Here is a 10,969-nt window from a genome sequence, read left to right as displayed (position 1 = left end):
GTATTCGGTGGAGATGTTACATAGACATTAACTTTGTCTATAAATGTCTCTTCTAACTTCCCTCACCCTCCTTTCATGCCAGGAGGTGGAGTGAGAAAGAGAAGTGAGCATGAGCTGCAGTCTAAAGGAGTTAGTTCCAGTCAGAGCATTGCTGTTGTCAAACTGTGGGTCCTTGGACAAGTCATTCAGCTTTCTGAGCCTGAGATTCGGGCTTGCCCACATCTCCATCACCTCCAAGTGGTAATAAAGACCAAATGAGGCATGGGGGTGCTTTGTTTATGCAAACATGAAGTATTGGTATTAGTACCTGCTCAAGAAGAGTAAGAATGCATGGAAACACCATTTTCTCTTTCAAAGGACTGAGGATTGGAGAGTAAAAAGAATCACCCTAGGTTTCCATCTGTTTCCACTTTTGAGGTCCTGGGAGGCATTCTGATCTAAAAAGAATGCAAATACTGTCACTGTGGTTTTTGCAGGTCATGCATCAGCTCTGTGCTTCTATTACATTATCAGCAAAATGAGGAACGGTGTGGATGTACATTCATCTCGGGGCGCCTGGGTGGCTCAGATGGTTAAGCGTCTGCCTTCAGTTCAGGTCATGATCTCAGGGTCCTGGGATCGAGCCCCGCATCGGGCTCCCTGCTCAGCAGGAAGCCTGCTTCTCCCTCTCCCTATACTGTTCCCTGTGCTTGTGCTCTCTCACTCTCTCTGTCAAATAAAGAAATAAAATCTTTAAAAAAAAAAGAAATGCATTCATCTCTAAAGTTCTTCACAGAGAATAGAGTTGCAAGAAGCACTCATTATTTAAGCATAAGTGGTATCAGCGAAGAGCTGAAGTGAATTAATCCTCTTATTATTATAATAAGGAGCAAATTTTAAGGTAAGTTATGAAAATAATTATCATAAAGTTAACAGCATTTTTACAATTTGTTGCAATGATGCACTAATTTCTAGTCCAAAGAATGTTGGGGAGCTGGTTTGATGTGGAGAGGACATATATTTTCTTGGACACCATTGTAGGATGGCACAATGCAACATCCTTTAGCTCATGTTACCCTGTGCAACACCATCAAAGGAGGATCATTTTTCATGAATAAGTAAATAAGTAAGTTTTTAAAAAAATCAATCTTCTAGAAGGATTTGTAAAATTCTTTGACATTTAAGCCTGTACCTTGTGGGAACATTTATTGTGTTATCATCTTTACCCATTTCCTCTTCTTTAGGTAAATTTACCTGATTCTTTGTGTATTTTTACTTCTTTGGTTTTTACTTAGTCTCTTGACACACGATTATACATGATACTGGAGCAGTTCTCCAACATCATTTTCATTAATTTCATGAAATTCTATATCTTTTTTGTTGTAAAAGAATATAAGTACTTTTATTATTGTCACTGCTAGAATATATGATTAAATTATTTTTGCTCTATATCTCTGTGGGTCTAGTAATATTGTTAGTAGAAAATTTTGAAGGATATTTTACTTTAAGAATTATTTAGTATGCAGAGTTCTCAAAAGTTGAATAGCATAGCTTTAACCAACTGGTCTACCAATCCACAGTGGAAATCAGCAGTTATCTGCGTTATGTAATCCTCATAACAACTCCGTGAAGTAGGCAGAGTAGTACCACCATTTTATGCAAGTGGACATAGACTGAGGCCCAAAGAGGCAAAATGAGCCCCCAGAAGACATGAGTCCAGGTTACCACATGTCTTCTGACTCCTGCTCTATCACATCACACTAGCCACTGCATACACAGGGCAATTTCTTTCTGGTTGAGTTTAACCTTTGATTCCTATAGGCTTCTCTGATTTCTCCTTTGATCTGAGCTGGGTCCATCACCCCACTGCACTCTCCCACGCTTTTCCCATCAACCAAACTGTTGACCAGTGAACTTCCCCACTTACACCCCTGCGCTGGCTTGCCGTGGCTCTTTGCCAGTGCCTGCCTGTTGTCCTTCAAAGCTAAAATAGTCCCTCATTTTTTTCATGCAGTACTCTGTTTAATTTTAGCCTCTATGAATCCTGATCACCTTTTGTTTTTTCTCTTAGCACTTGTAATGCTGTTCCGAATTTCAATTGTTTGGGTATTTGTTCTCCCCTCCACTTCCATTATTTATCTTAAAAACTCTTATAGTACCCAGCATCATGGCTCAAAAAGAAAGATGACTTTGATTGGATGGGTAAGTGAGTTGATGGTGTAGCAGGCAAATAGGTACACATTTTAATATGTGCTTTATGAAACAACCTTGGGGCACAAGTCATAACACACAAAAACACCTCCCTTTGTTGGATTATTTGAACGTAGCAAGGGACTTGCAGATTCTAGTTGCATTTCATTCATGAAAATTTTTTTGAGATTTTAAAAATAGGATTCTTGCTCAGTTGTCCTTGGATCTGACCTCATTAATATACTGGAAATGAGTTTGTTCTCCTTTGCGGGCACATCAACTCCTACAGGCCACAGAAATGGGACACTCAGAAAATTCCCTGAATGTCAAACAGATCAGAGGGCTGGGGTCAGAGATCCTTGGCTGCAGATACAAAGCCAACCTTTCCCCAGGTGGGTCAGGATGCTCCTGCCCAGGGCAACATCATATTCAACTGATTTGTTTAACAGACTTTTCAATATGAATGAGATTGATAGAAAAACCCTCTTAGATATGGCACAATTATATTATCTAATCCAAAATGTGGTCCTAGAAATTATGTTAATTATGCGTTTCAATTTTTATGCATTTAAATTTTTTAATGTCTCCCTTTCTGACCTATGAGTTTCATATGGCTCAAGATAGACTTGAAGTACTTTATACAGTATATTTTATCTGTTAATAAATATTGAACCGAATGTGCACAGTAACAAATATAAAAATAAATTTATTTCAAGCCAAAGAATCTGCTTTTAAAAAATAAATTTGATGTTTAGAAGTTTTGAATTAAAAAAAAAAAAATAGAAGGCTTTAGCTGTTTTTGGATCATGAGCCACCTTTTAGCTCCAGAAATTGTCAGTAACACCAAGGGTAAGCGGGTGTGAATTTTGCCAACAGGGAAGTATGTCGGGAATTTCCAGAATATTATCAGAGATGAGCATGTCAGCGGCTTGGAGAAGAACCAGATGAAACAAATAACAACTGGCTGATTGATCTCAGATTACTTGCTGGGAAGAATTGTGTATTAGTGTGAGTTCGCCAGAGAAACAAAGCCAATAGGAGATATATAGATATATAGATGGATAGATGGATTCATTTTAAGAAATTGGTTCATGGCTCACACAGATAGGGAGGCTGAGGACTCCCAACATCTGCAGTCAGCTAAGCGTTGACCTAGGTGGGTCGCTGGTAGTTTCAGTCCAAGTTCAAAGGCAGAGAAGACAAGATGTCCCAGCTTGAAGACAGTTCAAGATGAGGGGAGTTCCTTCTTATTAACAGAAGGGGCTGAATTTCTGTTCTATTTTGGTCTTCAATTGATCGAGTGAATCCCACCCACATTGGAGAAGGTAATCTGCTTTACTCAGGTTGCTAATTCAAATGTTAATTTCATTCTAAAACACCCTCACCGCCTGGCTCGGAATAACGTTTGACAGGAATAACGTTTGACCAAATAAATATGCGGGCACTTCGTGACCCAGTCAAGCTGACACATAAAATTACCATCACAAGTTGTTTTCACAGGATTTTCCCCATTGCCCAAAACAATCAAGGCGGCTCTCAAAGTTGGAGCTTAGGGTCAGAAGACTCACCTCCTCTGGGGTAGAGTGACATGATGACAGAGCCCAGGCTTTGGAGTTAAATTGGTCTGGATTGAAATCCCCACATCTCAGCCACTATTTAGCTATGTGCTCTTGGACAAGCTGATTAACCTCTCAATGTCCTCACCCACAAAGCACAAAATATTGCAGATTATTAGGGGAAATATTTGTGATGGGACTGTCACATACATAAGCATTTAGTACATCATACCTATCATCATTAGTGCTTCCCTCAGGATTTATATATCAGTGTTCCGAAAAATAACTGTTCTGCACTTAGTACTTCAGGTAACATAGAAAATAGTGTGTAGACGGAAGATAAATCAGAGTACTTGAATGTACTATTTTTGAAGGTATGTTCAGTGCTTTTCTTTTTTAAATCACCAAAATGTGTCTGCAACTTTAAACTTGAAAATCACACCAGACCATGATATTAATTCTTTATATATGCCACATTCCTCTATAATGTGCTTTGATTTTGAGACATCCTGAATCTCCAATGTGCCAGATTTGGCAAGGCAAGCCGAGGGAGTATCTCGGTCAGCGCCCGGAGTCAGCAGAGTGTTCCCTCTTGTTTACTGCACTCTCCCCATTAGGTCATGCCCATTTGGAGACTGAGAAAAACATGGTGTTGCGACCACTAACAGCGCATTTTAATTTGGCTGTGTAGAGCTTCCTGTGCCGTCTGGGGCACAAACTCATTGTGGCCCAGTGAAAAGAACAAATACTGACCGTGAGGGCAGATGAACACTGTCCATCCCATTGACTTGGGATCCCACTCCCTCACAGCAAAGCTGGAAAAAAGAATCCAGGCTTAATTATAATGGACCTGGCTATAGACTCGACCCTGGAGACGCATCTTGAATCTAGAAGATAGCAGTGGTAGAACGGGGCTGACCTGAGTGGAGCTGTGAAGCAGTGAGTGTTGTCTGTTGGTGACCCTCATTTTCTGTTTTCACACTATTTTCCTCCACTCCAGGCCAACTTTCATTAAATGCAGTGCCTGGCTGAGAGGTGTATGTCCTACAGCTTGGGGTTCAATGCCCTTCTCCACCACTCATTACAGGACAATAAAAATGACTTCCCAAGTTGAGTGAGGACTTAACAAGATAACATCTGTAAAAAAAATGCTTTGGTAAAGCTTGGATTGTTATAAACGTTGTTAGTTACTTTTTTTAAGGATTTTATTTATTTATTTATTTGTTTAGAGAGAGAGAGAGTGTGTGTGTGCACAAGTGGAAGGAGGGGTAGAGGGAGACAGAGAATCTCAAGCGGACTCTGCAATAAGCATGAAGCCCACGACCCTGAGATCATGACCTGAGCTGAAACCAAGAGTCTGGCGCTTAACCAACTGAGTCACCCAGGTGCCCAACGCTGTTAGTTATTTTTATAATTAGATCAATACCACTAACTTTTCCATTGCCCTCACAGGATTCTAGAGGGCCCTGGAGGGTGTCTTGTTCACCACTGATCCCCAAGGACTGACTCTGTGCCGGGCATTGAGGAGGGATGCAACAACATTCATTAAATGAATGACTGAATGTGTGTACGAATGACAGCCCATGGGGGAAGTGGGTATTTTGAGATCCAGTATTGAGCTGAATGCATCCTCCCTGCATCCCTTTTCTGCCTGGACAGTCCTCATTGGCCACAGATGGGAAGCAGGGTCCTCTTTTTTGACTGACCAATAAACTGACAATTTATGTGAAGTATTCACCCCTATACATGTGGGAGTTGTAGTTTATGAGGTCCTTTTTCTGCCCACCATAAGTCAAAAAAAAGTGCTCAGAAGTAGGCAGAAAAAAATCATTCAATCCTAAAACTCATACTTAAAAGGAAAGGCTAGTAGTATATTTTTAGTTAGTTATTGTGCCTATGAATTTTGAGCCAGGATAACCACTAGGCCTGGATATTGAAACAGAGTGCACCTATTATTTCTGCTAAGTGCCATCCTACATTAAATGTCACTCCTATTTTTTTTTTAAGTGTAATTATTTCAGAGAACCTAAAGGGCTAAAATTAGCCTGTGTGAAATAAACATGAAAAACCCCTACCTCCCTGTTAAATCTCAGGCTACAAAAGCACTGGGGGTGGGGCCCTACCTATGTACTCTGTGTGCTGAGTATCTTCTGTTTCCAGATCCACCTTCCACCTTTCTCTAACCTGCTGTGGGCCCACAGAGTCAGGCCCATATGGGCTGCACACACAGGGTCCCTCACTTCCAGTTCAGCAGAATGGAGGACAGAAGGAAAATAAACTTTGGGGTATTTATTTCCCTGGTTTCTTCTCTAATGACTCAGCAAAGGACACAGTAGATGCTAGGCTTTCTTCACAGAGCTCCCCTTTCTTAGAATGGGGATTACATCCTCCTTTTTGTTAGCAGGTCCAGATGAGATAACAGCTCCTTGTTGCTACTGGCCCCTGAGGGTGCACTGTCTGCTGGTGGTTTCTGTAATCCCTACCCACATCTTTGTATAGAGTGCCTTTGTTAAATGCTTCTCAAATGAACCATTTGAAGCATGCCCCTTTCCTGCCAGGACCCTAACGGATATACCTCCTGTGCAGAGAGACTATAATGCATCTGTTAGTTGGCCTTTGTGTCTTAGACCCTTAAATATTAGCAAAAGCCTGAATGAGGGGGCAGCTGGGTGGCTCAGTCAGTTGAGCATCTATCTGCCTTTGACTCAGGTCATGATCTCAGTGTCCTGGGATCAAGCCCCATGCTCAGCGGGGAGTCTGCCTCTCCTTCTCCATCTGCCCACCCCCCAGCTCATGCTCTCTCTTGTTCTGTCTCCTTCTCTCAAGAGAATAAAAAAAAAAAATCTGAAAAAAAAAAAAAAAAGCCTGGCTGGGCATCATCTATTCATTTCTCTGAGCAATTCACTACTCTCATTTTTATGGCTCTAAGTAATTTCATAAATATTTACATGCCTTCTTTCCGCTGGTCCTGTTTGTGAGGTGGGTGAGCATCAGTAGCATTAACACGTGACACAAGGGCTCTTGCTGTATTCAGCATCAACAGAAGCAGTGTCACCTGGGACCTTATAAAAATGTAAATTATTGGGCCCAATCCCAGACCTACTGAATCAGAAATTTGGGGAGTAAGGCCAGCAATCTGTGCAGCTATTTGTGTTCTAACAAGCCTTCCAGAGGATTCTAATACATGCTGAGTTTGAAAACCACCAATGTAACATATGGTTACATATGTACTTTAACGTAAAGAACCCGGTCCTGTTCTACCCCACCCTCCACTCCACGGGAAAGGACTTTCATTTTTCCAGTTCAGTGGTCTTCTCAGACTGGAGTATGCTAATGCACCAGAATGACCAGTGCAGGAAGCTTGTTCAAGATCCCGATGCCTAGATCCCACACTGGATTCAGTGAGTCAGAATTTCAAGTTTGAGAACCCCTGATCCCTCCATCAGCTCGAAATGGCAAAAACCACATCTGGAATAGACAGAACAAACCGGAAGGAAGAATGTATGTCATCTGGATGTGGTGAGCTCTAAGGAACCAGAATCACCTTTGGACCTGACTTTAGCTTGTTGTGTACTGGCAATAGGAGGAGAAGGTTTCCTATTGTATACAGCTGGATCATGTTCATGGCAACTTTGGATGCAGACAAGAGTCAAATGTCTGACCTGTGTTTTGAAGGTGGCTGCCCTTCCATTCCCTTCTTTCTCATAGACTCTACTCCCATCCACAGCTCCTGCCAAATGGGCATACCATACCGTTATCCCAGGCCACAGATGATTGCATCCAATCAAAATCACTGGCTGGCTAGCCACTAACCAGACTCCTTCTCTCAAAAATGGGTACTAAGGCCTTGCTACTCAAAGAGTGGTCTGCGAACCAGCAGCATCAAGCTATCACCTGGTTTTCTCTGGACCCACCTAGACCTACTGAGTTAGAATCTGCATCCTAACAAGATCCCCAGGTGATTCACATGCAGACTGATATTTGGAAGCTCTGGTTAAAGAGACATAAACATTTTAGAGACTCAGGAGTGGATACTTCAACCCTATCCAGAATTGGTGGTCATTATTTAAAAGTGAGAGCGTGAGAGAGAGCACAAGTGGGGGGAGAAGGGGGGAGCAGAGGGAGAAGCAGACTTCCTACTGAGCAGGGAACCAGATGCAGGGCTCCATCCCAGGACCCCGGGATCATGACCTGAGGTGAAGGCAGACACTTAATGACTGAGCCACCCAGGCGCCCCGGTGGTCAGTTTTGATCAGACAAAATTATGATGGATTCTTAAAGAAATTAAGAAAGCCTGTCTGCTGAAAGCAGGTGGCTATTTGGGAAAATAAGAAGAAAGAAGTAGATATTAGACACATGGAGAAACAGAGAAAGTAGCTGAGTTCTTGAATTTTCTGTATTAGGCTCCCTGACAGCAGGCTTTCTTTCATTTTTTGATCTTGGGTGTCCAGGAGATTTCTGGTTGTATCATTTACAATAAACTTCTCTTTTTACTTTATCTAGCTTGAATGAGTGTCTGTTTCTGGCAACAGATAACTTGCAAAGAGATAAACAAAATCGCAACTAAAAAAAATTAAAACAGATATTTGGAGTCATTTATAGGGTATATTGTATAGGGTATAATTTACGAGTAAATTACCTTTAAAAAATTTTTAAATAATGATCATTATAAAAATTCCAAAGTTTCAGAGAGAAGCAAAATAGAAAAAAGATCTTTCTTCCCCTAAGAGCCTTCTTCCTATTCCCTAGAGGTAAACAGTTAACAGTGTCTCGTATAACCTTTAGTAATTTTTTTGAGGTACCTATAACCACCCCTGTCTTTACCCTTGGCACTGATTAAAGAAAAGAAAGCTGGCTCTCGGTCCCATATTGAACTTGAGTTGGAAGAGGTGAGTCCAATCCCAAAGTGAAGGACCAGGATCCAAAGGAACCAGAGCAGTTGAGATAGCTGTTTATGGGTGGTTTGAGCTTTGAAACTACAGATGATAGTTCAAGAAAACATTTTGGAAAATGACGCACACTTACAGATGGTGCAGTGATGAGAGACCCCTCCTCCAAAAAACGTTCCAGGGGTTTTGGTTTTGTGATTTACTCTTGTGTTGAAGAGGTAGATGCAGCAATGTGTGTCGGACCACACAGGGTTGGTAGGCATGGAACCAAAGAGAGCTGTTTCTAGAGAGGATTCTGTAAAGCCTGGTGCCCATCTCACAGTGAAGAACATTTTTGTCGGTGGTATTAAAGAAGATACAGAAGAATATAATTTGAGAGACTACTTTGAAAAGTATGGCACAATTGAAACCATAGATGTTATGGAAGTCAGGCAGAGTGGAAAAAAGAGAGGATTTACTTTTGTAACTTTTTAAAAAAAGATTTTATTTATTTATTTGACAGAGAGAGAGCACGAGGAGGGGGAGGGGCATAGGGAGAGGGGGAAGCAGTCTCCCGGCTGAGCAGGGAGCCTGATGTGGGACTCGATTCCGGGACCCTGGGATCATGACCTGAGTGGAAGACAGATGTTTAACCGACTGAGCCACCCGGGTGCCCTGTTTTTGTAACTTTTGATGATCATCATACAGTTGATAAAATTGTTGTTCAGGAACACCACACTATCAATGGGCATAACTGTGAAGTGGAAAAGGCCCTTTCTAAACAAGAAATGCCGTCTGCTGGATCACAAAGACGTCGTGCATCTGGCAACTTGATGGGTCTGGTGGAGGTGGTGGCAGTGCAAGGGGGGCTCTGGTGGAGGTGGTGGCAGCAGAGGTGGATATGCAGGAGGTGAGGGTCGATATAAGGGATTTGGAGGTGATGGTGGCAACCATGGGGGTGGTCCTGGTCATAGCAGTAGAGGAGGCGATGGTGGCGGGGGCGGACCAGGCTACGGACACCAAGGAGGCAGATGCGGTGGCGGTGGTAGAGGATACAATGGTTACAACGAAGGAGGACATTTTGGAGCTAACTATAGTGGTGGTGGGAATCATAAGGATTTTGGAAATTATAGTGGACAACAGCAATCAAATTGTGGACCCACAAAGGGGGGCAGTTTTAGTGGAAGAAGCTCAGGCAGTCCCTATGGTGCTGGTTATGGATCTGGTGGTGAAGTGGTGGATACGGCAGCAGAAGGTTCTAAAAAAAAAAAAAACTCAGAAGAAAAGGGCTACGGTTCTTAGGAGCAGAGAGAGTGAGGAGTTGTTAGGACAGCTGCAGGTTACTTTGAGACAGTCATCCCAAATGCATTAAAGGAACTCTAAAAATCTGCCACAGAAGGAACAATGATCCATAGTCAGAAAAGTTACTGCAGCTTGAACAGGAACCCTTTCTTGGTCAGGGTTCAGAGCCGCACTTTGCAAACAGTGCAGCTATTGATTAAAGCAATGTAGTGTCAATTACATGTACATTCCTGAGGTCTTTTACATGCTGTAGCTGTAGCTGTGTCTTTTTCTTTTTCTTTTCATCACATCTGGTATATTGCCCTGTAAATTGTGGTGGTGGTACCAGAAATTAAAAATTAAGGAATCTTTAACTTTTCTGAAAGAAAAGAAAGAAAGAGCGAGCCAGCTGATCATCTTATTATCAGTATGCCTGGAGAGATACATTTAAAAATATCTAACATTTGTTTAATTTACAACTTTTAAAAATGCCCTTCTATAGATTATTATTTATAAAATAGTCTTTGGAGGCCTGCAGTAGGGCAAACGCTGTAACTGTGGTGGATTTGAAGTATGGATATACTCAGGTTTAAAATTATGTTCTCAGTTTTCATTGAGGCTCATTAAATAAATAGCTACGTGAAAGCTCCTATTGGATTTGCTTTAAAATATTTGAAGACATTATCCATAAGCACACGTAGGAATTTTCTTTTAGAATTTAGTGCTAGGGTAAGACCGCCATCCCTGAGAAATTGGAACACTTCATTTTGTAGCAGGCTGAATCACTGACCATGGTTTTCACTTTTTGCCTCAACTACCAGGGTACTCGGAATCAAATCAGAAATTAACCAAAGCAACTGATTTTTCTTTTTCTTTTTTTTAAAGTGTGCCCCATGTCCAATGTGGGGCTTGAACTCAAGAGATTAGAATCAAATGCTCTACCGACTGAGCCTGCCAAGCGCCCCAAAGCAACTGATTTTTCTAACTGCAGATTTTTCTTTTTTTCCTTGGCAATAAGCTCCTATTTCTATGTCACTATATCATTGTATATTTTGTTTAATTATAAGTTGCTCCAAGTATTTTTGTGAAATTGTT

The 10,969-nt window shown here is 41.6% G+C and overlaps 1 pseudogene; it reads left to right on the top strand.

Annotated features, from left to right (window-relative positions):
* The first annotated feature begins 7,177 nt into the window (after window positions 1–7,177).
* On the top strand, window positions 7,178–9,855 carry LOC112819804 (heterogeneous nuclear ribonucleoprotein A1-like; annotated as a pseudogene).
* The last annotated feature ends 1,114 nt before the right edge of the window (window positions 9,856–10,969 follow it).

Source organism: Callorhinus ursinus, unplaced genomic scaffold, assembly GCF_003265705.2.
Source record: "Callorhinus ursinus isolate GAN/ISIS: 27379988/994484 unplaced genomic scaffold, GSC_fseal_2.0 scaffold1, whole genome shotgun sequence".
In the NCBI taxonomy this organism is placed as follows: domain Eukaryota; kingdom Metazoa; phylum Chordata; class Mammalia; order Carnivora; family Otariidae; genus Callorhinus; species Callorhinus ursinus.
The sequence above is the reverse complement of the archived record's forward strand: the minus strand, read 5'-3'. Positions and strand labels throughout refer to the sequence as shown.